Here is a 23,310-nt window from a genome sequence, read left to right on the forward strand (position 1 = left end):
CCATACAGGTGCAGTGAGACTAGCCAGGATCACTTCTTTGAGAGAGAGAGACCAAGAGGTGAGGTCTCAGAGATCCGACTCTCTTCCCTTCTACTACTAAAGACCAAGAATAAAAACTTTTGCTTATCCTGACTCTGGCTGATTCTTAGGTACCCACGGTGCTAACGTGGTTGCCACACAGTGCAAGTCACTTAATCTGTTTGCCTTAATTTCCTCATCTATAAAAGCAGGAAAATAATAGCACCTATCCCCCAGATTCCAAGTTTATATGAGAATCAAATGAAATAATAATTATAAAATACTTAATACAATGTCTGGAACATAGTTAAGTGCTATATAAATATTAGTTAAATCAACAACTACTGACACCAACAGCACCAGCACCACCCCCAGCATCATCACCACTACTTCTATTACTACTGCTGCTGTTGTTACCATTAATTCTGCCCAGAAGTTTCTGTGACTTTATTGGACTGATTTTTTTTCTAGATCATTTGAAGACACCCATTATTTATAGCATCATATGATAGAGTTAAAAAGTTAAACCTGAGAAATCATCTAGTATAACAGTTTTTTTTTCTTTTAAAGAAATTTAAATTTTTAAAAAAACATTTTAAAATGTTTTAAAACTGAATTGGAAAGTAATTAAGCAATTGACTCTGAAACATCCCAGAACTTTTTTCCATTATTCCAATTTAGGATCATAAGAAGGAATCTCAGAGTTTAGTTAGTTCCCCTCATTTAGAGTTAAGAAATTTAGACTAAATGATTTAGCTCAAGTCACCCAAGGAATAAAGGTCAGAAGCAAGATTTGAATAGAGCTTCTGTTATGCCAAAGCCATTGCTCTATTCAGGTATCATATTGCCTTCAATTAAAATGTTATACATATATAAATATATCTATATCTATAGTTATATAGATATCTATATCTACATCTATAGATATAGAGATATCTATTGTAAGGGCCCTTTAAATGGGCTGCGCCACAGCGCATCATTGAGGCCTGGAAGTAATTTCTGTGGATATTAGGACTGCCTTGTAGGTGGGATCCTGTCCATTTTGAGGTAGCTTCGTAATGGGTGACTCTCTCGCTGATTGGCTGTGTGTGTGACCTCACAGGCCCTATGTAAGCCCACTGCAGGCAGCAGTCACTCTTTTTTTAACCTGCCGCTCTTCACCCTGGCTTCCTAGCCTGGGTGGCCAAGCCAAGATGGATAGCCAAAAGAGGTAAGGATTTTGGTAGTGAACACGTGGGTCTTCACTAGGGAACCAACAAGTCAGGGCATCAGTTAGGGCATTATGTGAGTAGGTATAATAAAGGCTTTTAAGATTACACGTGGCTGTTCTTGAGTGTGCTACCGGTTATTAAACTATAGATTCAAGAGATTGTGGCCAGAGACCTTTGAAGACCTCAGAGGAGGCGAGCCGGGTAGAGTTCACACTGCAAAGGACAGTGGTCAAAGGTACTCTGGTGGGTCTAGGATAGACTAGTAATTGTAACTGCCAGGAGAGCACGTTACAAATGGTGCCCCACATTGGGCGCCAAATGCTGGAACTCTGTCTTCCCAGAAATCAGCAGGAGTCAGGATCACTAAATGTCTTTATTCTAGATCTTTACTGTTGCCTCCAATGCCAGGTCATGAGTGCGAGTGAGCGTGAGTTCCACCACCCAAGTTTTCTTACTCCTCCCACACAAGTCACTTCCCCCTCTTTGTCCCACCAATCAAGACAGCACAGAACAGCTGGGGAGGGTCAACCTTCAAACAAGTTAATAGGGAACTGTCCAATTGGCAATTAGTCTCACGTGCTTCATTATCCAAGTGCATTGCTCAGTTCTAGCCCTTTACATCACACAGAAAGTGCAGCTAAGTGACAGACTGACTAACTTTTGTCTGACTTTTGTTAATCTTTTTGACAACAACTTTGTTTCCACTGTGATGTGGAAAGGCCTGGATGGCATTTGGAAAGGCCCAAGTTGGGCCCCGGGTACATTCCTTTCTAGGTGTAGATCCAGCAGCTGAGTTCATCCTCATCAGAGACATTTGTAACCTGGGGATCCAAGAGAAGGACCAGACAACAGCCCAGAGGGACCAGCCAGATGTCCGCAGCCCTTCAGACGCTGATGGCAGCAATGCCCCTCCTGACCGTGACACCAGAGACACCAGACACAGTTCCAGTGTTGTAGCTGAAATGGACTGTTTTGGGTGATATGCAATATAAAGACTGTAAATGGACAATGGGCCTATTTGCTCCTCCTGTGGCTACTTGCCATATGGTGGCCTGGGGAGAGGCTTTGCCCTATGCTTTCTATTGAAGGACTATGCTTTTAAATTAGTGGGTGAAAAACCAACGCACCCACCTGCCGTTGTTATTGAGACAATGTTTCTGGACATGACTTTGCTTATGTGCACCTGTGAAACTAGAATTGCTCTAGGATTGTGAAAAGTGCAACAGAATTGTAAGAAACTAGAATTGGTCTAGAATTGTGATAAATGTAACTAGAATTGTGACAACCTACCTCACTGATATTTAATTATTAACTAGAATTGTGATGTTTTACCTTGTTGACTTCCCACCTCAGTGTTGACATCCTACCTCATTGGCATCCAACCTCTTTGGCTTATTATCTCGAGTATGACTTTGATGAATGGGTTGAACACTTGGGCCACTATTGAGCCTGGTTCTTATTGTCATCTTCTGTTTACTGATCTGCTGCTTTGTACCTCCTTGGGCATAACACTCTGTCATCTCATGGATCAAGTGAACTATAGCTGGTGCTAAAAGTTTAGCTTGGTGAGATGTGCGGTTCCCGCAAAACAAGAGAAAGGGAATTGTAAGGGCCCTTTGAATGGGCTGCGCCACAGCGCATCATTGAGGCCTGGAAGTAATTTCTGTGGATATTAGGACTGCCTTGTAGGTGGGATCCTGTCCATTTTGAGGTAGCTTCGTAATGGGTGACTCTCTCGCTGATTGGCTGTGTGTGTGACCTCACAGGCCCTATGTAAGCCCACTGCAGGCAGCAGTCGCTCTTTTTTTAACCTGCCGCTCTTCACCCTGGCTTCCTAGCTTGGGTGGCCAAGCCAAGATGGATAGCCAAAAGAGGTAAGGATTTTGGTAGTGAACACGTGGGTCTTCAGACCAGGTGTTCACTAGGGAACCAACAAGTCAGGGCATCAGTTAGGGCATTATGTGAGTAGGTATAATAAAGGCTTTTAAGATTACACGTGGCTGTTCTTGAGTGCGCTACCGGTTATTAAACTATAGATTCAAGAGATTGTGGCCAGAGACCTTTGAAGGCCTCAGAGGAGGCGAGCCGGGTAGAGTTCACACTGCAAAGGACAGTGGTCAAAGGTACTCTGGTGGGTCTAGGACAGACTAGTAATTGTAACTGCCAGGAGAGCATGTTACAATCCATAAATGTAAATTTTTTATATAAGCACCTATTAGGTACAAAGTACTATTCTAGGAGTGAGTATGATGAAGATTAAGTAAAACATAGTATCTGTCCTCATGGAGTTTACAATCTTATGATGGTGATGAGGAAATAACTGGTATTTAATTCAATTCAAAATTATATTAAAATATATTAAATTAATTAAATTCAAAATTATAAGTATCAAAGAAGCTCAAGAAATAAAAGGACTTTAAGAAATATAAACCACAGGGAGGATCTGTGGGAAGAGGGATAGAACATTTTTACCATGAGGTCTTAGGGCAAACTTCACGGAAGAATGAGCCTATCTTTCAAAAACTAGTTAGGATTTCTATAGCAAAAGGGTAGAGATGAGAGATGTTTTTTAACCACCTTCTTTCCTCCACCTCCCCAGTCATTTGTGCTTCCTCCTCCCTTTTGGGATTATTTTGTATATGCTTTGTATTTACTACTAATAAACATGTACTTGTATCTAGGTTGTATCCTTCTTGTAGCTGGATATTCCTATAAAGCAAGAATTATTATATTTTTGTAGGTACTTGATACATATTTGCTGAATTAAATTGAATGGAAAACATTTTAGCTATAGGGAATGGTCTGAGCAAAGAAAGGGGAATCAGAAATGGCAACTTCAGGACCTCTAATAGAAACAGTAACTACAGCTGTGGTTTAACTTTCTATTCTACCTAATAAAACAAATCCCTTAATCTTTTAAAATACTCCATCTTTTCTAGACCACTTTTTCAAGTGTTTCTTGGTAATCAAAGGACTTCCAGATGATCTATACATTAAAACCTTCAGAATGGGCAAAGAAGGTATTTCCTTTAGATAAATCTTAATTCTCTTTTCAGAGAATTGTTTTAAATTTAGTTACCACTTTTAATTCAGTTCTCTAAGATCTTAGTTTTTGACATTTTAAGGACATTACTAAAGGAAAAAATCTGGAAAGGACTTTAGAGAAATATTTGTTTCTTAATTTGTTCGGTTGAACTTAAAATTACCTTTTAATATGCATCCACAAAATGCTTTCTCCCTCTTTTATATTCTTTACAATTTGGAGAAGTGTGTTGGGATTGCTCATCTTACATGTAGCAGGGTCTATAATGGGAACAAGTTCCAAAGCTGTAATAAGAAGGAAATGGGCATTAATTACTCTGCCCTAAGGTACTGTGTTAAGTACTTCACAGATATTTCATTTGATCCTCATTGAAACCTTCTAAGGTAGATCCTATTATGATTTCTATTTTACATTTGAAGAAATTGAGGTGAACATAAGTTAAATAACTTGTCCAGCTAGGAGGTAAAGTAGATAGAGTGCTAGGCCTGGAGTCAAGATGATGAGTCTTCCTGAGTTCAAATGCAGTCTCAGACACATTCTAGCTTTGTGAACCTAGATAAATCACTTTATCCTAATTGCTTCAGTTTCTCATCTTTTCATTGAATTGGAGGGGAAAAAAAGGCAAATCATTCCAGTATCTTTGCCAAACCCCAAATGGAATCACAAAGAGGCAGACTTGACTAAAATCACCTAAACAACATTAAACAAACTAATGTTTGAGGTCAGATTTGAATTTAGATTATCCTTACTCCAGGACCAGAATCCTATCTAGTATGCTACCTACCTGCCTCTATGTACTGAAAACTCTCTACAGAGGTCATATCATTGTGGTGCAATTTCCAGAAACTTTATCCTATAAGTTAGAAGACCATATTTTCTTTTTAAAAAAAATTAAATTAAATTTCAAATTTTGATAGTATTTTATTTTTCCAAATATATGCAAAGCTATTTTTTCTAATCTTGAAAATCCTGAAAAAATATCAACATTCACCTTTACAAAACCTTGTGTTCCAAATTTTTCTCCCTCTCCTCTCTCCTTCCCTCTCCTCATGACAGCAACCAATCTGATATAGATTAAAGATGTGCAATTATAGAAGACCATATTCTGAAGAAATCATATAGCAAAGAATAGTTTGTTTTTTGTTTTTTGGGTTTTTTTGCTGAGGCAATTGGGGTTAAGTGACTTGCCCAGGGTCACACAGCTAGGAAGTGTTAAGTGTCTGGGAATAGATTTGAACTCAGGTCCTTCTGACTTCAGTGGCTGATGCCCTGTCTCTATCTACTGTGCCATCCAGCTGCCCTCTCCTCCCCCAAATAGTTCTTTTAAAGAGCAAAAGTGCTGGACTTTTGGTGCTAACCAGAGGATCTAGATTAAATCACCACTCTCATTTGCTGTATAATCTTTCTTTTCCCTCTGAACCTAAGTTTTCTCAGAGTTTTTGGTACAGAGGATTAGAGTAGATGTTCTCTAAATCCTACAATTCAATTCAACAAACATTTATTAAATGTCAGTAGTGGCAATAGTAAAGGCACTACTCTAACTACTGAGGATGCAAAGACACTCCCCACCCCACCCCCTTTCCCCTTCAAGGAATTTACATTCTACCCTGGCAATCCAATATCTATACAGATTAGATAAATTCAACTTGAGCAGGAAAAGAACCCTGACAAGTACAGGGATCAGAAAAGATTTCCCCCACTGGAGGTGACACCCAAGATAAGCCTTGAAGGAAGTCAATTATTCTAAGAGATGTTTTCCAGATATGTAGGATTGCTTGTGAGGAATGCTGATCTCCCAAGTTTGGCTGGAATGTAGAGTTTGTAAAGTAAAGCAATTAGAACTCTTGTCTCAAAAAATAGATTGTGAAGGTCTTTAAATGTTGACCTGAGGAATTTCTATTTTATTGGAAAGGCAATAGGGAGCCATTGAATGTTCCTGAGATTCAAAATAATGACAAAATCAAATAATAAAAATATACATGGTGACCCAAAAACCTTCATGTAGTTTTAAATATTGAAGCCTAAAATTGTACTAAGACTTTTGGGGACATTTTGTACCTTCTTTTTTCAAAATTGATAGTCTAGAAAATGCAGTTGCTGCAGTCTTGACTCTCATATTCTGTTAGGTATATATGTATCCTGTAGTTGCTCAGCAGCACTTTGTTCATAGGATTGATTTAGCTCAAAGTTGGAAATGAAAATATGTTCAAGTAAAACACTTGTTTTGCTTCTGTAGCAGCTGAATTTTTCCTATGATTTCCTTTTCCAATCTTAGAGTGATGTTCTATTTTCAGGGGTAGGTTAAAAGCTGGTGGGTATTTAAGACCTGTTTGATATTGTACTTGCTTGTTACCACATTGGTAGAATCAAATATCTATATTGATTTTTGCTTGATTAATACATCCTGGAGCAGGATCAGTTTAGTAAATGGGACAACTTGTGGTTTGAAATCCAATATATGTTTTAACAAGCTACTCTTTACCATCTTCTCACCAAGAGAGCAGAGGAAGGAAATTTTGTGAATCTTTTCTGCATTTCTCCCCTCCATCCCACTTCTCACAAACCTGGCAAGCCCTTCACAGGTCCCTTTATTCCTTATTTCTTCTAACTGCCTACAAACAATGACAATTAAATCAATGTTCCCTAAAGTTTCAAAACCACCCTTTTAGCTCCTGAATCACCTTGTTGCTGATTCATTGGAGGGTATTGGGAAATATACTGTGGAAAACATATCTCTTGTTAGGGAAAGGGTTACAATGCTGGGGAAAAAAAACACACACACACATCTTCATTCAAGAGTTTCTGAATTGGGATTCCCCTTTTAAATTACTGAAAGGCACAAATAAAGGAATACAATTTGCAGTTATAGCTCAAGAAGAGAATCCCAGTTGTTTTTTAACAATGAGATTCCTGGATTGTTCGAGAATTCCAACATGAAGCTTCAAATATTTTCCATGTCAGCTCTATTCCGTGCTACCTTTGTTTTTCAGCCTGCTTGTCTTCCTTCCCTTGAACAGCTGGACACATCACTATTCCATTTTTCTATTGGTTGTGATTGGTTGTAGCTTGAGGTCAATTATTTCTCGAGCAATTGACAAAGAATCTGGAAGAAGAGAGAAGTGACATTGTCCTTTAGACAACACTGCTCTCTTCCCCCTCCCCTGATCTGAGAGGAGGACATTCCCTTCCTTTTGCCTAGAGCCCAGCATGACGATGGCAATGAATTCTGTGGAGTGCATGGGTAACATATGGTAAGTGGGGAAAATATTTATATTCATGGTAAAAGAGCAGAAGATCTGAAAGAAAGCCACTCTTCGGAGGATTCCAACTAGAGAGATGTACACTTCATCTACTGTCTTTTATCTGGATACAACAGGGAACCTTTAGAGACCTTTTTTTCCCTGGCCTCTTTGCTGATTGGACATATAAAAGTATGCCCTCCCACCCTCTCCCTTCCCCCCCAATAAATGCAGTACCTGCATTTAGAAAATTAGAGCCCTCGTTGGCTGGCCCCCACCCACTCACCCATTGAATCATTTGCTGGGAGGCCCAGGCCACCCCCCATTGCAGAGCCTGAGCCTCCATGCTTTCCCAGAGCCTGGCCAGGGCTCCAAACTGTTTCTCCCCTCCCCCTTCCTCTGCCCCTGCAGACCCAGAATTCAAAGAAGCTCTCTCTAGCAGGCTGGGTTTTCAGCCTGTTGGCGTTTCTTCTCGTTATTGTTTTGACAGGGAGACAAGGTAATGCAGAGCACACATGCAGAGTGGGCATTTTGGGCTACAAGTTCTTGAGGAAGACATAAATAATTAATTGGTGTTAGATTACTTTCTGATGAGTCACATGAAACCTCCAGTTGCTTTCATCAATGTTTCCCAGACTGTATTATGCAAAACAGCTACTTAAGGGAGTTTGGAAGGCCCCCCAATTTGCAAAACTCTAGATTCTTGCAATCATAAGAGATTTGAATTTTACCCACTATTCATTCTCATCTATGTCTGTCTTTGCATACATACAGAGCATACCTTTGGTAATTTCTTACATTCTTTCCCAGTGGAGCAACTGTTTGCGTTCATTCTTCTGTACACTCAATGGCACTATCCAAGAATATTCTCCAGGGCTAGGAGGCTTTTGTAAATTATTAAAGGGGGTGGGGCCCATTTCCTTGGCCTTTATATTGGATGGAATTGTAGGGTGCCTTGTGGATGTACCCCATATGGACACTATCATGGTGGGTGCAGATTGGCATTGTTTTCTCAGTCCCTTATTTATTCTTGGGGCAGCTGGGAAGAAATCAGAATGGACAGAAAGGATAAAATAGATGACTGTGCTGGTAGCTTATTGGCAGTTTCAGTTTTTCCCTGTGGCCTTTAGCAGACAAAGCTTCCAAGTGCCTGGGTAGGGGTGGGGGCAGAGACATGGCCCAAAGCATTGGTGCTTCTTCCCGGGGCTATGGTGGGGTCCCATCAGGGTTGGCCACTTAGAACATTGCGCAGAACTGAGCCGATCAACTGGACACAGGAAAACCCTTTAATGGCTTCTTTTGGATAAAAGAGCCTGGCCTACCTTTCTTCTCCCATAATGGCCCCCGAGGCTGATGTCTTAAAGAGGAAACAAAAGGTTTTTTTTTTTTTTTTTTTTTTTTTTTTTTTTTTTTTTTTTTTACATCACACAAGTGGGGCAGGAGCACAGTGGGTAAAAGAGGTACTTGAGTAAAGCAGTGCTGCCCTGGCTCTCCAGTGGAAAAGTAAAGGACTGCAGCATGGAAAGGGGAGGCAGGCAGAGGCTGGGGGAGGGGCGCAGCTGGGCCTAACTTCTGCTTTGCTCTGTGGCCTCTGTTATTAAACTCTTAACCCCTTCACTTCTGCTCGGAGGAGACCTATGGGTTTCCAGCTGGGGTTTTTTTCTTTTGAACATTGGAGCACGTAGGCATAAATGTAGAGGCCTTAAAGTTGGGAACTTTGAAGAAAATGAAAAACCTGACCTTTCTCAGATTCCACATTTTTTTACCTCTGGGTTACACCTCCATCTTCCAATAACCTTTAAAGTAGAGATAAAAGGAAATGATTAAGGAGGAGAAAGGAAGGAGGGAAGGAAGGAAAAGGAAAGGGAAGGAAAAGAGAAAGGGGAAGGAGAAGTAAAGTAAAGGAAGGAAGCTTCCTGAGAAGTTGAGTTGACTTCAAATACCATAGCCCTCAAATACCATAGTCTTGTCCTCACTACCCATAATCACATACATAATCTGCTCCAAATTTTTGGTGCATTCTAGCTAGCTTTGGGGATTGTTAGGATGACAGGTGTGAAGACAGGAGAGACAAAGAAAGAGAACATAAAGAAAAAAGAAGACTAGACAAATGGACAAGCCTCAGAAATTCCAGGCCTCCCTTTAATTTAAGTTTTCTGTAGAAAAAAGCTCCTTCTCAAGGATTTCTCTTTCTTTTTTCTTAAAGGAAGTTTACATTTGCAAAGCTTCAGAAGGCAGAAGAGGCAAAAGTTGCAGTCACATCTGCTTCCTGGTTGTTTGCTCAGGCTCCTGGTTAAGATCAAAAACAACAGCCTATTGCAGGGGAGGAAGGTAAGAAACAAACAAATGGAAAAAAAAAAAAAAAACCACCCACACAAAGATTTTTAACTGGTAGCCATTTAACCAAAGGGAGCCTTGATAGTATCTATAATATTTGACTTTTTAACTTCTATATTTGGTTCCCAGCAGATCATTATATCATACATTTTTGGGGGAATATTTTAGTTTTTTTTTTTATAGATGCCTTTTTGTTTTTGATATCGCATCCATTTCTAGATATATCACTTCCCACTTCTGCCAGGCAAGATATTTGCTTGTATTTTTTTAAAAAGAAAAAAAATCAGCAAAAGTAAACAAAAATGTCCCATACCACCATTGCATTACATGCAATATTTCAAACCCATAGTGCCCCACCTTTGCTATGAAATAAGGAAGATGCTTTTCTCCAAGTCTATGCTTGGTTATGATAATTAGTGTTTAGTTTTGCATAGCTTATAATCCTATGAACAATATCCTTTTAGGCATACTAGCTTTCTTTCCAGTAATTCCACTGTGTTCTTAGGTCTCTATATAAGAGTCCTCTAGAATAGTGTCTTGCCTCTTGGGAGCCAGTCCGTGCCCTTTAGGATTTCATCTCCTAAACTAGCTGCTTCCCTGGAGTTTTTTCTACAAGGGTTTGCAATCCAGCTGTCCCATCTCTGTCAGCCAGTGGGTCATTCTACCCTAGGTCACTCCCTCAGCTAAATAATTAGCCCTAGACTGTCGTCATGAACTCCCATGACCATCATTTATCCCAGAGCTATTCCTAACAAGGCACCTGATCCAGCCTGAAGCTGCCTTCCCCCAGGACCGAGGCTTTGAACGTTAGGGTGTGAATGCAGCACCTACGTCAGAGCCTGTACAACAATGAGATTTTGAATCTGCTGCATCCTATAGGCTTTTTAAAGGACTCCTGAGCTCATGCCCCCAGGGGGAGCTGCTCTATGCTGCCTTTCCCTTCCCATAATTACCAGGATGGGAAAAGGAGAAATTCCAGGTCCTCGCATCTGGAAACTGGCTGACTTTCAAGTCCAGCTGAAACTTCCTCAATTGATGAGTCTTTTTTTTTTTTTTTTTTTTAAATTTCTATTTATTTATTTATTTTATTTTATTTAGAATTTTTTTTCCACAGTATATATGCATGAGTAATTTTTTTTAAATAATTGATGAGTCTTAATAAAGAATCTAACCATGTTTCTTGCTAAGAGTGTTACCATAGGCCTTCTTATTCCACGTAGCTAGTCTTCCATTTGAAATTGTATTCCAAGCTGATGAATGCTTTGCCTCCCATACTTCCTTCCTCTCCCCCATCCTCCCTCCTATTTCAGCCTTACTTTAATAGGTCTCTTCTTTCCTAACTTCCTTATTTTCCCTGATAGTCACCTCTTCTCTTTGGGGCCTACACTCTTCTTTTTATTCTTCTTAGTTGGTCCTTCATGGAAGATACCCTTCCTATATAATTACTGCTGTCTCTTTCCAACTCTCCAGATGTCAATAATATTTTTTCCTTTATCTGTTCTAACAGAAGATTCCTATGATGCATTCTGCTTCTCTCTCAAGAAACTCAACCCTCACCAAAGCTCTGCATTAACTAGCTCTTTAAAAAATTTTTTTTCCCACTCTTCCTTCAGACCTTTAAGTGTCAGCTGTTACTTTTCCATTTCCTCATGGCTCTTTCAAATCAGACACATGACTCACCTGCTATTCTCTTTCTCAAGGAAAATGTGGTTAGCTTTTAGTGTGTGTCATTGTGCCTTTTTGGGTCTTATACTACGTAGTCTCAGTTGGTGGTCTCTCCACCTTGAACTTTGTTCTCTGCTTACTTGTGTTTTTGTTGTTATTATCAAAGAAATTAAGAAGGTCCTCTCCCAAAATAAGATAATTGTTATTTTGCTATAGAGAATTATCTTCTAGAATTTTGGCAAATCAAATGGCTGGCAATGCCTTGTATTCATTCATTGAAATTTATTAAGCATCTACTTTGGGCCAGGCACTGTGCTAAGAATATTTAAAAAAAAAAAAAAAAAAAAAAGAAAGAAAAGAAAAAGGGAAAAAGACAATTTCTGCCTCCAAGGAGCTCACTATCTAATGGGAGAGACAATAAAAACATGCAAACAACTATGTGCTGACTAATTCTGTTCAAGGTAAGTTGGGGATAATCAATAGAGGAAAACATCAGTATTAGGAGAAATTGTAGAATATAGAGAAGGAAGACAGGGAATCCAATGGGGAACAATAAAAAAGTAGAGCACTTCAGGCACAGGTGAAAATCAATGAAATTTCCCAGAGTTGGGAAGTGAATTTTCTTTTTTTCCTCAATAGTATTTTATTTTTCCAAATACATGGAAAGATATTTTCCACATTTTTGTAAGATTTCATGCTCTAAAATTTTCTCTCTCCCTCCCCTCTCCCCAAGAGAGTAAGCAATCTGATATAGGTCAAATATGTGCAATCTTTTAAAACATATTTTCATATTTGTCATGTTGTGGAAGAAACATCAGACCAAAAGGAAAAAAGTACAAGAAACAAACAAAAAAGATAAAAAAGACTATTCCTAGATTCACATTCAGTCTCCTTAGTTCTCTTTTTGGATTCGGAGAACATTTTCCCATCCCAAGTCTATTGGAATCACCTTGAATCAACACATTGTTAAGAAGAGTCAAGTCCATCATAGTTGATCATCACATATACTTATTGCTGTGTACAATGTTCTCTTGGTTCTGTTTACTTCCCTCAGCATCAGTTCATGTAAGTCTTTCCAGGCTTTTCTGAAATCAGTCTGCTCGTCATTTCTTATAGAGTAATAATATTCCATTACATCGAAGTACCATGAGTTATTCAGTCATTCTCCAACTGATTGGCAGCCACTCAATTTCCAGTTCTTTGCCACTACAAAAAGAGTAGCTATAGACAAGAAATTGATTTTCTTGTTCAGGCAAACAGAAAAGAGACCAGTATCATATATATATATATATATATATATATATATATATATATATATATATATATATATATATATCACAGTGTGTATGTGGTAGCGTATAAAGTGTCAGAAGACAAGAAAGATAGGTGGGATAGGTCATGAAGGATTTTGAATGCTAAACAGAAGTTTATATTTAATTCTAAGATGATTGGGAGCTATAACAAAAGTAGACTATTGTAAAGGCTTAGTTAATGCATGTTGAATGAATGATTTTTAAAAAAAATCTATTTTTATGAAGCAGAGCCAGGGTTAGGTGTAGACTAAATGGGCAACAGACTAGATGATAGCAAGCTGTACATCGATGTATGCTTTTTTTTATGACTTTTATATATATATATATTTTAATGCCAGAAAATTCATTTTGTGGTGTCAGATTGAATGTACAAGTCTCCAAAATTAAAATCTACAAGCAGCATAGTAGATGAGAGTGTTAGATGTGGAGTCACAAAGACTTGGGTTCAAATTCTACCTTCAGCATAAGAACTTAATTCTAGACAAGTCATTTAATCTGCATGTGACTCTTTAGGATTTATCTACTAAATCCTGGCTAGTCACTTATTTGAATGTGACTTAGTCAACCACATCTAGATTCACTTACTAATAGTTTGATTTTGATCTGTATTGATGGAAGGAGTGTCCACACCTGGAGTTTCTTGAGAGTTAGTCATAGAATTTTTTGGTTATTAAAATGTTTTTTTCACAGTTTCAGGATAGAAGTAGGAAATAGCCCTCTGATGTTTTCATGGACTGCTGTACCCTTCCCTGGGCCTAAAGCTGACTAAATGCTTAGCCTTTGATAGTAAGCTGTCTCTGTTCTCTCTAAGACATGTGGAGTCTTACTGAGGCCAAAAAGAACCTAGCTGAAAGCATAAAATGCCAGGAGGCAGAAGTAGAAACTGGTGATATGATAAAAAGAATAATGCATTAGTTTGGAATCTAGTTCTAGCTCTGAAATTGAGCAACTGAGGTTATATATCCTTGCCTAAGGCTGTTTAATTCTCTCCATTTCTTTAATTTTTTTTAATCTGATTTTTTTGGGGGGAGGGATGAGATGAGACAATTGGGATAAGTGACTTGCCTAGGGTTACACAGTTAGTAAGTGTTGAGTGTCTGTGGTCAAATTTCCTCTTGACTTCCAGGCCAGTGCTCTATCGACTGTGCCATCTAGCATCTTCCTCTTCCTTATGTTTAAAATGATGGTGGTGCACTCCATAACTTCTAAAATGTCTCTCAATTTGAAAATGATGCCATTCTTAGGTGTTTCATCATCTCTTATATCTCTGTGACTTCTTGTTTCTTCTCTTAGTCAGCTTTTATTTGGATAGTCCAGATCTGAGGAAGAAGAAAGGGATTAGACAAAGATTGAAGATGACTATAAGGGGAAATAGCTATCAAAGCCTTATGATTTATAAGTGATTTGGATAGTCACAAGAGAGTGACTGAGGGAGAGGAGGGGTTATAGGACAAAGGTAGCTATTGGTATGTTGTTGCAGTATTGTTTCTGATCTTTATTTAATAACTAAGGCATGTGACTGCTGTGAATATAAAGCAGGTGAATTTGGGGATCATAATGGGGGAAGTTTCTGACTCTCACCTATTTGTCTCTTACCCAACAAGTTTGCAGGACATTGATTTGTCTAATACTTGTCAGTACCCTGCTGAGAAAATAACATCTATTTCTAATAACTCCAGAATTCCATGAAAGGTTCTGGAAGATTCCTGTTGCTTTTTTGACTTGCTTTTTTTTGAGGCAGTATGGTGAAAGGACCAGGGAATTACCAGAAAGAAGTCCTGAATTCAGATCATGCCTCTGATGAGTATGGCTTTCTGACTCTGGGCAAATTGTAGCCTTGCAGTGTTCTAGGCAACTCTAAGACTCTACATTGCAAAATGTTTTAACCTGCATAGGAAAAGGGAATTTCCTTACCTGTCAGCCCATTCCCTATTACTTTCTGCCTTGTCTATGTCTTTACATGGGCATTTGGAAAAATAAAATACATATTTTTAATAATAATTGACATTGATGTCAATTTAAAGCTATTTAAGTATATTATCTCAGTTGATTTTTATCATTGTAAGGTAAGTACTATAGATCTTATTATCACCACTTTATGACAGAGAAAGTAAGGGTTGTGTGTTTGTGACTTGTTCAGGGTCATATAGCTAGTAAATTTCCTAACCAATTCTTTCTGAATCCATATGACTCTCCACAATGCCAAGCTTCTTTGGTTATTTGTTTTTACAAAGTATAAGCTAACTTGAAGTCAGGTGACCGTTTCCTTCCTCATCTCTTATTTTCATTATGTTAATATTTCTCTTTATTTAATGTATTGAATATAGTTTAAGGGAGAAGCTATATACAGTAGTCACTATTTGCAATGCAAAGCCCTATAAAGGAGGTGAACTATAAATCCAAATCTATCCAAGGTAATGCAGCTTAGTAGTCATCCCCATTTTTGACAGGTGAATCATTCTGCACCAGTTGATGACTGGTGAGTCACTGGAGTAGTTGACATGTTAGAGCTGTAAAAAAAATGATCTATTAAAGGGTTTGATCCCTGGAGAACATTTCCTGTCTTAGAACCTCTCTGAAGAAATTGGGAGAACTGTATTTTTCCTTTTCCTTTTAAAAAGTGGTTGGACTCAGATAAACATACCATGTTAGGAAAAAAAAAGAAAGTGAAACAGGTCTGGGTCACTGGAATCAGTTCCATTTAGCCACTTGTCCTAAGTTCACTCTCAAAACATCACTTTGAGTTGTAATTGACTGGCAGGAAAGAAGAAGCGGCTGAAGAGAGAGGATGTGGTTACTGTGCAAGACGCTGGTCTGTCATAAGAGCAAAAAAAAAATTGCAAAACATTTTCATGTACTAAGTTACTATGTTTGAAAGCTCCTTTAAACAGCTTGGGGTTAAAAATGTTTTTCTGTGTTTTACTGTATGGAACACAACTCTAGTCACCCATAAGTTTCTGAGGTCCTTCTGGTGGCTTATAACAATGTTGGTTATCTTGCCTTGCTTAGAGTGACCACTAAGCCACGTAAAAACATGAGAACACAGACATTATAATTTACTCATTTCAATAACTCATTCAAAGTATTTTTTTTAATTTAGGTTTTTTTTTGTTTGTTTGTTTTTTTGTTTGTTTGTTTTTTTCTGAAGCAATTGGGATTAAATGACTTGCCTAGGATCACACAAGCAGGAAGTATTAAGTGTCTGAGATCAGATTTGAACTCAGGTCCTCCTGACTTCAGGGCTGGTGCTCTACCCATTGTGTCATTCACAGTATTTCAACATGGATGAGTTTTCATGATTAAAGCCACCATAGGAATACAATTCTGGTACTTCTCAGAATCAGCTATTTAAAAAATATACTTAGAAATATTGAATTAAAGTACTATTTAGTCTACTCAGCTGTATACTTTTTAATTTATAAAATATACGAATGTTTTATAATAGGTTTTGATAGGTTTTGTGATAGGATATGATAGGTATTCTCAGTGTCCATAGTACTCAGAAAAGACATTTAGGATCTCATCTTCCTTCTCCTGGTTGTTCACAATACTTGCACCAATAAAAGTTGAGACAAGTTTAACTACTTTAATTTTTCCTGGTTCTTCTGAATAGTACTCAATTTTCTTCTTCACAAAACCAATATGGAATCAGTGAGATACAAACTACTGCTAGTGGTTTACCTGTTTACCTAGAAGTGGTATATGGAAAGGCCCTTAATTGATGCTTCATGTCTCTCTTTCATTCTACCCCAGCCCTATTTAGCCAATGGGAATAGGTACTTGAGAATCAATTGGGAAACACTTTCCTGGTACTTCTGACCAGCTGCACATCACTCCAAATTTATCTTCAGCAATACAAACTCTATAATCTAGACGTTGTAAATCTGTTACAAAGTAATGTTTTTAGACCACATGAGCTGTTCAGTGGAGGACCAGTTGTTTTTCTAATACATAAAGTGAAAATATACAAAGATTATGGGATTCAGAAAGAAGAAAACTTTTAGATATAGGAAGAATATACCTCTTTAAAAATTACTTTTTGAGGCAGGATGAGTGATGTCTGTAATCTCTTCTGCTCAGGAGACTGAAGATAGTGGAACACATGGACTCTGGAATTCTGTGCTACAGTAGGTTAAAGCCAACAATAAGTCCCCATTAAGTCTAATATCAATATAATCAGACCCTGTGAGTAGAAGGCCCCTGAGTACAAGGAGGGATAGTTTAGCCTCAATTGAAAAAATAGAACAAATAAAAAGCTTCTACTGCCAATCAGTATTGGAATTAAACCCTTGAATGTCCTTCTAATCTGGGAGAAACAGGATTCAGTTTCCAAAAACACTGAAAAAACATAAAAACACTTTTTGTGAAATTGGAAAATTTCTCTTCATTTACATGTAAACTTCTTTTCTCAAAATAATCTAGTTACTTCCCCACAAAATGTATTAGGTAAATAAATTCTAAAACTATTGATAACTTACTAACAATAAGTGAGACATGTAAATCTATATATACACATTCACAGAGATACTCATATATATGACTCCTGATAAAAGCTTTTGAGATGAAGTGAACCTACTACTTTTTTTTTTAATTGTAGCTTTTTATTTACAATACATATGCATGGGTAATTTTTCTTTTTTTTTTATAGGAAATTTTATATCTTTATTTATTTATTTTTATTTTATTTAGAATTTTTTCCACAGTATATATGCATGAGTAAATTTTTTATAATATCCCTTGTATTCATTTTTCCAAATAATCCCCTCCCTCCCTCTACTCCCTCCCCCCGATGGCAGGTAATCCCATACATTTTACATGTGTTACAATATAACCTAGATACAATATATGTGTGTAAATACCATTTTCTTGTTGCACATTAAGTATTAGATTCCAAAGGTATAAGTAACCTGGGTAGATAGACAGTAGTGCTAACAGTTTACATTCACTTCCCAGTGTTCCTTCTCTGGGTGTAGTTGTTTCTGTCCATCATTGATCAACTGGAAGTGAGTTGAATCTTCTTTATATCGAAGATATCCACTTCCATCAGAATATATCTTCATACAACATTGAAGTGTACAGCGATCTTCTGGTTCTATTCATTTCACTCAGCATCAGTTGATGTAAGTCTCTCCAAGCCTCTCTGTATTCCTCCTGCTGGTCATTTCTTACAGAGCAATAATATTCCATAACCTTCATATACCATAATTTACCCAACCATTCTCCAATTGATGGACATCCATTCATCTTCCAGTTTCTAGCTACTACAAAAAGAGCTGCCACAAACATTTTGGCACATACAGGTCCCTTTCCCTTCTTTAGTATTTCTTTGGGATATAAGCCCAATAACAGCAATGCTGGGTCAAAGGGTATGCACAGTTTGATAACTTTTTGGGCATAGCTCCAAATTGCTCTCCAGAATGTCTGGATTCTTTCACAACTCCACCAACAATGTATTAGTGTCCCAGTTTTCCCACATCCCCTCCAACATTCATCATTATTTGTTCCTGTCATCTTAGCCAATCTGACAATTATGTAGCGGTATCTCAGAGTTGTCTTAATTTGCATTTCTCTGATCAGTAGTGATTTGGAACACTTTTTCATATAAGTGGATATAGTTTCAATTTCATCATCTGAGAATTGTCTGCTCATATCCTTTGACCATTTATCAATTGGAAAATGGTTTGATTTCTTATAAATTAGGGTCAATTCTCTATATATTTTGGAAATGTGACCTTTGTCAGAACCTTTAACTTTAAAAATATTTTCCATGGGTAATTTTTCAACATTGACCCTTGTAAAACCTTCTTGAATCTACTACTTGATAGAAACATCAGAAACTTAAATGAAAGTTAGTATACTGAGACAAATTTATACAATAGATGGGTTTTCTAAAATAAAATAAAAATAAAAATAACCAGGCATATGGTCAATGAGGTGAAGAGTGTACAGGCTTCTTCCTAATTAGAATATAAACTCATTGTAAAAATTCTCCTTCTCCTCCTCCTCCTGACTTTCCTGGCTTCCTTTAAATCTCAACTAAAATCTCATTTTTTATAAGAAGCCTTTTCTAACCCTCCTTAATGTTAATATCTTCCCTCTGTTAATTATCGTCCTTCATGGGATAAGATTGGACAGGATAGCTTGCCTTATGTATTTGTTTGCAGGTTGTCTCCCCCATTAAATTTCAAGTTCCTTGAAGTCAGGAACTGCCTTTTGTCTCCTTGTGCATCTCTATTACTTAGAATAGGGCCTAGTGCACAGTAGATGCTTAATAAATGTTTAATGTTTGATTGGAATGCAAAAACAATATAGTCCTTGTTATGAAGTAACATATTCTAATAGGGGGACATAGCACATATAGAGAAGCTGTGGCAGGGGAAGATGTCATTTAGGAAATCTTAAGCATGATGAATGAAGCCATAGGTGATAGCATGTCCTAGAAGCAATGTTAGAATTCTCAGATAAAAAGGTATAGTGGAAGATGTTGACAATGGGTGGCAAGGAAAATAGTTGAAGAAAATCTGGAAGCATGGTCTTGGGCTCTGGGGTTGATTAGACATAGTGGGTGCTCAGCTGAACCCCAATTTAGGAGTTCCAAAATGGAGTAGATTAAGTGAGATTAAGTGACCCAGAGCATGGTAGAGAAGTTTGGAGTGTATGATGACAAAGTGGATGGAAAAGATAACTTTGTATAAATCCCTGGAAAGGCTCCAAAACTTCAGTTAGCTTGCAGAACAACAGGCTTCAGCTCTGCATCAGGGTGTGACATCTATGCTCTAAGAAAAGTTTGCTTCATTATTAAGAATATCACTAAGCCTGAGATATGAAAAGGACATATTGAGGAGGACTTTGAAGTCCAGATGAGTTGAAAATAGAGAAATTCATTTTCCCATTTCAATCCACAGCCTTATAATCTACTATTATGGACCATTCTGTTTGTTTGGAACTAAGTAGAATTGAGCACTTGCCAGCCAGTGAAAATGCAGTACAAAAAAGTAATTAAATTATCATTGAACTTCCTAAAATTCTCTCTCTCACTAAGAGCTTATATGCCTCTGTTTGAGAGCCTGGCAAGAGAATGAATGGGTGCTTCCCATTTCCACATGTTACCATACACTGGGTCAAGGGAAATTACCAAATATTAATGATACTTGTTCAAAATAGATATTAATCCTGGTAGAATCAAATAGGTGCACAGGGATGCCTTTTTTTAGTTGGATGCCAATAGGAGATAGGTAAGAAAATAATGGAGACATTTTAACATATCCTAGAACCCATGAACCCTGAATTATACCTGATAGTAGTTTCACCAAGGGACAGCTAGGCAATACAGTAGGTAGAAGTCAGGAAAATTCCTTTTCATGAATTCAAATCTAGCCTCAGATATATTAATTGGGCAAGTTACTTTACCCTGTTTGCCTCAGATTTCCCATCTATAAAAGGAACTGGAGAAGAAAAAGAAAAGTATCTTTGCCAAGAAAACTCCAAATGGGAGCAGGACACAAATTAGACACAACTGAAACTAGTGAACAAGAAAAAAAAGACTCAGCTATTTTTGAATGTATTAATAGACATAGTGAATAATTCGGCACAATTTCCATATTTGTTTGTAGACCCAGAACATTAGGGCTATCCTAATTGACTGATCAAAGTGGAGATAGAAAGATTCTGTTTCCCTCTAAAAAAGATAAATCATAAGTAACATAGTCTCTCTGGAATAAAAAAAATAGCAATAGTCATTTAGAAATGGACAGTTTTCACCCGCTAGCTAATGTTCAGTTTAGTGATATAAGAAGAAAAAGCCAATATCTCAAACTGGAAATGGTTTATAATCTTCTAAATGAGCCAAAGATGAGACCTGAGAGGTAGTACATATTTATACCCATTTGTTGTCTGTAGTCAGGGGCATAATTGAATGGTCTGAAGCATGGTTACCATGGTTAGGGTGGGAGCAGACACTGGAGTTACAAGGCAGAATTCTTTTAGTGGATATTAACTAATTGGAAATTCCATTTGAATTAAAATCAATTTAATAAGCATTTATTTAGTCCCAACTTTGGCAAGGCACTAGTTATATAAAAAACATAAATATAGTTCTTCCTTTGAGGAAGTTCCATTACCAGGGAGCAAATAGCCTGTATCCAGCTAATGAAATGCACATAGAACAGTAGAGAATGGTCTTATGATTTCATTGGTAATGGGACCTCCCAAATGAGGAAGTCTGGTACTTTCTCTACAACTTAGTTTTAGAACAGTGAGAGTTTAAATGATTTGTATAGGGTTAAAATAGCCAGTATATGTCAGAGACAGGACTTCACTGCAGATTGCAGATTGCAGTCTCACTTTTTCCCATGTTGAATCTTCAGCAGCTTTCTACCAAGTGGGTCTTTTTGTACTGATTTCAAATCTTCCTCATCCTTAAAATCTTTACTTCATCTTACTATCTCTTCAAGCTACCATACCATTGCTCCCTTTTTTTCCCTTCCTTCCTTCCTCCTTCCTGCCTTCCTTCCTCCTTTCCTTCCTTCCTCCTTTCCTTCCTCCTTTCCTTCCTTCCTCCTTTCCTTCCTTCCTTCCTTCCTTCCTTCCTTCCTTCCTTCCTTCCTTCCTTCCTTCCTTCCTTCCTTCCTTCCTTCCTTCCTTCCTTCCTTCCTTCCTTCCTTCCTTCCTTCTTCTCTTCCTTCCTTCCTTCCTTCCTTCCTTCCTTCCTTCCTTCCTTCCTTCCTTCCTTCCTTCCTTCCTTCCTTCCTTCCTTCCTTCCTCCTTTCCTTCTTTCCTTCCTTCCTTCTTTCCTTCCTTCCTTCTTTCCTTCCTTCCTTTCCTTCCTTCGTTCTTTTCTTCCTTTCCTTCTTTATCTCTTTTTTCTTTCTTTCTGTCTCTTTTTTCTTTCTTTGTTTCTCTCTTTCAACATTTTAATAACATTTAATTTTTTCTTGATTATGTGTCAAGAAAAGTTTTAGCATTCATTTTTTTGAAGGTTCAATTAATGTTTTTTTTAAATTTTATTTATAATTTTTTTTGTCAGTATATATGCATGAGTAATTTTTTTTATAACATTATCCCTTGTATTCATTTTTCTACATTATCCCCTCCCTCCCTCTACTCCCTCCCCTTCATGACAGGCAATCCCATACTTTTTACATGTGTTACAATATAACCTAGATATAATATATGTGTGTAAATATCAATTTTTTTGGTTAGCATTCATTTTTACAAGATTTTGAGTTCCATTTTTTCTCTCTTCCTCTGTCTCTTCCCCTTTTCCTAAAATGGTAGGTAATTTGATACAGGTTTTATATATGCTATCATGTAGAACATATTTCCATGTTAGTCACAATTGTGAAAGAAGAAACATAAAAAAACATGAAAAAAGATTAAAGCAAAATTTAAAAGTATGCTTTGAATTTGTGTTCAGAGTCTTAGTACTTTATCAGGATGTGAATAGCATTTTTCTCATTAGTCCTTTGTATTTGTCTTAGACCATTGTATTGCTGAGAAGAGCTGAGTCATTCAAAACTGATCATCACACAATGTTATTGATACTGTACAATGTTTTCCTGGTTCTGCTTATTTCACTTTGCATCAGTTCATACAAGTCTTTCTAGGTTTTCTGAAATCTGCCTTGTCATCATTTCTTATTGTATAGTAGTTTCCATTACATTCATATACCACAGTCAAGCATCATTTTCTGAATGAAGTTTTTCTTGATTCGTTCTCTCCAAATGCTAATCTTCTTCCTCCCCTATTACCTTGAATTGAACTACTTCATATATGCTTACATAACCTGAATTTATAGCCAAACCCAGAATATTTTGCTTGAGACTCTTTTAATAGCTTTCAGAGAATGCTGATACAATGCTGTATGTCTGCTTGAGGGGCAGAATTGATTTAAGTGCTTTGGAGAGGAGAGACATTCCTTCTTCTTCAAGAAAGGCCTCATAGGCTACCAATATACTTGGGACCAACTATAGACATGCGAAAAGAGAGTCAGATCCTGGAAGCTAAAGTAGGGAAATATGGCTCCCTATCATGTCCCTGATTTCCAGCTTGCTTCTTTAAAAACTGGGAAATTTTTTTAAGTGAGATTTTATTTATTCCTATCTAAAACTTATTCATTTTGTATATTTTCTAATATATTCTATTCTGTTTAATGTCTCTAATTATTATTTGCTATTTACTTACATGAATATATTTTCTTGATATTTGGATCAATCTAAAAGACTGTATATCAAATATAACAGTGTTGGTGGAAAGAGAAAAGGGAAGAAAGCAAGTATAAGCTTGTGGCAGCTTTGCTTCTCTTAAAAAATTATCTTGAAAATATATTTTTATTTTGCCACTATGCCAGCAAAATTGAGGACTATATGGAGATAGGCATAATTTCAGTCTGATACTCTTCTTGGAGGTAGGAAAAAGGATCATCCCAGCCTTGAAGTGCTCTGAGGGCTTGTAAGCCCCCAAATATCTCAAACCCCAGCCAGGTG

General features: G+C 37.4%; 1 long non-coding RNA gene across 2 annotated transcripts in view; it reads left to right on the forward strand.

The window, feature by feature from the left end:
- Nucleotides 1-23,310, forward strand: part of LOC141549321 (uncharacterized) — a 180,070-nt gene that overhangs the window by 32,552 nt on the left and 124,208 nt on the right. For both annotated transcript variants that reach the window (XR_012484324.1, XR_012484323.1), the window contains exon 2: nucleotides 9,718-9,842. This is a non-coding gene — a long non-coding RNA (uncharacterized LOC141549321). The remainder of the gene's footprint in view (nucleotides 1-9,717; nucleotides 9,843-23,310) is intronic.

This window comes from Sminthopsis crassicaudata, chromosome 1 (genome assembly GCF_048593235.1).
Source record: "Sminthopsis crassicaudata isolate SCR6 chromosome 1, ASM4859323v1, whole genome shotgun sequence".
Taxonomy (NCBI): Eukaryota; Metazoa; Chordata; class Mammalia; order Dasyuromorphia; family Dasyuridae; genus Sminthopsis; species Sminthopsis crassicaudata.